This window comes from Osmia lignaria, unplaced genomic scaffold, assembly GCF_051020975.1.
Source record: "Osmia lignaria lignaria isolate PbOS001 unplaced genomic scaffold, iyOsmLign1 scaffold0030, whole genome shotgun sequence".
Taxonomy (NCBI): Eukaryota; Metazoa; Arthropoda; class Insecta; order Hymenoptera; family Megachilidae; genus Osmia; species Osmia lignaria.
This window is the reverse complement of record NW_027478171.1, coordinates 4715001-4720000: the sequence shown is the minus strand read 5'-3', so window position 1 is coordinate 4720000 and position 5000 is coordinate 4715001.

Here is a 5000-nt window from a genome sequence, read left to right as displayed (position 1 = left end):
CCTGGGCGTAAGCCCGTGCGTCGCCGACCTAGCGGCCTGCCGATCGGTATTTAGAGGGAGGCACTTTGAAAGCAACACGCCGTTGGAACTTTGAAAAATTTCGATGCGTCGCCAAAGTTCGTACTTTTCGATAAAATCTTCGTCCTATGATACATTTCGATCAAGAACTACATTGATCGTCATGAAACTGTTTTTTTTTTTGGGAGACGTGTACGCTCCTTTTCATAAAGGAGACTATCTTATTGCGAAAGTCAAAATCGCACGCTCTCACGGCGATTTGCCCCCGTATACGCCTGGGCGTAAGCCCGTGCGTCGCCGACCTAGCGGCCTGCCGATCGGTATTTAGAGGGAGGCACTTTGAAAGCAACACGCCGCTGGAACTTTGAAAAATTTCGGGGCAAAGCAATACGCGGCTGGGACTTTGAAATATTTCGGAGCGCACCTAAAGTTCGTTATTTTGGCTAAACGGAGCGAAAATCTGCATTTATACCATCACGGACGTTAGTTCAATAGCGTTTAACGATCGATCCACGGTACAGACTGCAAAAATATGATTGTTAAAATTTTCGACTAATCGGTTCTAAGAGGCGAAGCAATACGCCGCTGGGACTTTGAAATATTTCGGAGCGCACCTAAAGTTCGTTATTTTGGCTAAACGGAGCGAAAATCTGCATTTATACCATCACGGACGTTAGTTTAATAGCGTTTAACGATGGATCCACGGTACAGAATGCAAAAATATGATTGTTAAAATTTTCGACTAATCGGTTCTAAGAGGCGAAGCAATACGCCGCTGGGACTTTGAAATATTTCGGAGCGCACCTAAAGTTCGTTATTTTGGCTAAACGGAGCGAAAATCTGCATTTATACCATCACGGACGTTAGTTCAATAGCGTTTAACGATCGATCCACGGTACAGAATGCAAAAATATGATTGTTAAAATTTTCGACTAATCGGTTCTAAGAGGCGAAGCAATACGCCGCTGGGACTTTGAAATATTTCGGAGCGCACCTAAAGTTCGTTATTTTGGCTAAACGGAGCGAAAATCTGCATTTATACCATCACGGACGTTAGTTTAATAGCGTTTAACGATGGATCCACGGTACAGAATGCAAAAATATGATTGTTAAAATTTTCGACTAATCGGTTCTAAGAGGCGAAGCAATACGCCGCTGGGACTTTGAAATATTTCGGAGCGCACCTAAAGTTCGTTATTTTGGCTAAACGGAGCGAAAATCTGCATTTATACCATCACGGACGTTAGTTCAATAGCGTTTAACGATGGATCCACGGTACAGAATGCAAAAATATGATTGTTAAAATTTTCGACTAATCGGTTCTAAGAGGCGAAGCAATACGCCGCTGGGACTTTGAAATATTTCGGAGCGCACCTAAAGTTCGTTATTTTGGCTAAACGGAGCGAAAATCTGCATTTATACCATCACGGACGTTAGTTCAATAGCGTTTAACGATCGATCCACGGTACAGACTGCAAAAATATGATTGTTAAAATTTTCGACTAATCGGTTCTATGAGGCGAAGCAATACGCCGCTGGGACTTTGAAATATTTCGGAGCGCACCTAAAGTTCGTTATTTTGGCTAAACGGAGCGAAAATCTGCATTTATACCATCACGGACGTTAGTTTAATAGCGTTTAACGATGGATCCACGGTACAGAATGCAAAAATATGATTGTTAAAATTTTCGACTAATCGGTTCTAAGAGGCGAAGCAATACGCCGCTGGGACTTTGAAATATTTCGGAGCGCACCTAAAGTTCGTTATTTTGGCTAAACGGAGCGAAAATCTGCATTTATACCATCACGGACGTTAGTTCAATAGCGTTTAACGATCGATCCACGGTACAGAATGCAAAAATATGATTGTTAAAATTTTCGACTAATCGGTTCTAAGAGGCGAAGCAATACGCCGCTGGGACTTTGAAATATTTCGGAGCGCACCTAAAGTTCGTTATTTTGGCTAAACGGAGCGAAAATCTGCATTTATACCATCACGGACGTTAGTTTAATAGCGTTTAACGATGGATCCACGGTACAGAATGCAAAAATATGATTGTTAAAATTTTCGACTAATCGGTTCTAAGAGGCGAAGCAATACGCCGCTGGGACTTTGAAATATTTCGGAGCGCACCTAAAGTTCGTTATTTTGGCTAAACGGAGCGAAAATCTGCATTTATACCATCACGGACGTTAGTTCAATAGCGTTTAACGATCGATCCACGGTACAGAATGCAAAAATATGATTGTTAAAATTTTCGACTAATCGGTTCTAAGAGGCGAAGCAATACGCCGCTGGGACTTTGAAATATTTCGGAGCGCACCTAAAGTTCGTTATTTTGGCTAAACGGAGCGAAAATCTGCATTTATACCATCACGGACGTTAGTTTAATAGCGTTTAACGATGGATCCACGGTACAGAATGCAAAAATATGATTGTTAAAATTTTCGACTAATCGGTTCTAAGAGGCGAAGCAATACGCCGCTGGGACTTTGAAATATTTCGGAGCGCACCTAAAGTTCGTTATTTTGGCTAAACGGAGCGAAAATCTGCATTTATACCATCACGGACGTTAGTTCAATAGCGTTTAACGATGGATCCACGGTACAGAATGCAAAAATATGATTGTTAAAATTTTCGACTAATCGGTTCTAAGAGGCGAAGCAATACGCCGCTGGGACTTTGAAATATTTCGGAGCGCACCTAAAGTTCGTTATTTTGGCTAAACGGAGCGAAAATCTGCATTTATACCATCACGGACGTTAGTTCAATAGCGTTTAACGATCGATCCACGGTACAGACTGCAAAAATATGATTGTTAAAATTTTCGACTAATCGGTTCTAAGAGGCGAAGCAATACGCCGCTGGGACTTTGAAATATTTCGGAGCGCACCTAAAGTTCGTTATTTTGGCTAAACGGAGCGAAAATCTGCATTTATACCATCACGGACGTTAGTTTAATAGCGTTTAACGATGGATCCACGGTACAGAATGCAAAAATATGATTGTTAAAATTTTCGACTAATCGGTTCTAAGAGGCGAAGCAATACGCCGCTGGGACTTTGAAATATTTCGGAGCGCACCTAAAGTTCGTTATTTTGGCTAAACGGAGCGAAAATCTGCATTTATACCATCACGGACGTTAGTTCAATAGCGTTTAACGATCGATCCACGGTACAGAATGCAAAAATATGATTGTTAAAATTTTCGACTAATCGGTTCTAAGAGGCGAAGCAATACGCCGCTGGGACTTTGAAATATTTCGGAGCGCACCTAAAGTTCGTTATTTTGGCTAAACGGAGCGAAAATCTGCATTTATACCATCACGGACGTTAGTTTAATAGCGTTTAACGATGGATCCACGGTACAGAATGCAAAAATATGATTGTTAAAATTTTCGACTAATCGGTTCTAAGAGGCGAAGCAATACGCCGCTGGGACTTTGAAATATTTCGGAGCGCACCTAAAGTTCGTTATTTTGGCTAAACGGAGCGAAAATCTGCATTTATACCATCACGGACGTTAGTTTAATAGCGTTTAACGATGGATCCACGGTACAGAATGCAAAAATATGATTGTTAAAATTTTCGACTAATCGGTTCTAAGAGGCGAAGCAATACGCCGCTGGGACTTTGAAATATTTCGGAGCGCACCTAAAGTTCGTTATTTTGGCTAAACGGAGCGAAAATCTGCATTTATACCATCACGGACGCTAGTTTAATAGCGTTTAACGATCGATCCACGGTACAGAATGCAAAAATATGATTGTTAAAATTTTCGACTAATCGGTTCTAAGAGGCGAAGCAATACGCCGCTGGGACTTTGAAATATTTCGGAGCGCACCTAAAGTTCGTTATTTTGGCTAAACGGAGCGAAAATCTGCATTTATACCATCACGGACGTTAGTTTAATAGCGTTTAACGATGGATCCACGGTACAGAATGCAAAAATATGATTGTTAAAATTTTCGACTTATCGGTTCTGGATCACTGAAAAATCGAAAAAAATTATTAATTTTGATTAATTAAATTACATATGTAGTTTTATATTGTTATAGTCTCGTATTTGTTAATGTTTTGTCGTAAGAAAATGCAAAAATATCGTTTTAATGTTTTCGTCTCATCGGTTCTGGATCGCTGAAAAATCAAAAAAAAATATTAATTTTGATTAATTAAATTACAAATGGAGTTTTATATTGCTATAGTCGCTTATTTGTTAATGTTTTACCGTAAGAAAATGCAAAAATATCGTTTTAATATTTTCATCTCATCGGTTCTGGGCGGTTTTAAAATTTTTTAAAATATTAATTAAACCCATGATTTACATGAGAATGTGAATTTATTATGTCCTGCATGTTAATTTATTAATTTTCATGTATAGAACGTTATAAAATGAAAGGATATGTTCGACGATATTTTCAGTCTAAGTTTTACCGTGCCGGCGGGATGGTACGCTCTCACGGCGGTTTGCACAGGCATACGCCTGGGCGTAAGCCCATGCGTCGCCGACCTAGCGGCCGGCCGTTCGGTATTTATAGGAAGGCACTTTCGGTTCGCTCGGACCGGTCGGGAGTAGCGTCGAGCGTGTGGCTCTTTTATGACTTCGGTTGAAAAGCAGTCTACCGCTCCTCGAGAATATACTTTCTCGACTATTCTCGTTCCGGTTTTCCGTTGCGGATTATTATTAATCTCCACACAGCATTACCACGGGTCGGTGTCTAAGACCGAATGGCCCATATGTGGTGAGCCTTGTAATATAAGGCTGGTGACCTGTATGCACTTATAAATGTTGCATACTTGTACAAACTGAGCATCAACTGTCTGTAACCAAAATTTGTTAAAACTGAAAAAGTTATAAGATTGTATAAAATTTTTGAACCAAGAAAGTAGTGTTAGACGAAAATTCGTTCTATCACTTTTAGAAGGGAGACTGTTTGGAAATATTTAAAGTATAAAATACACAAAAGTCCACTGAATTATGA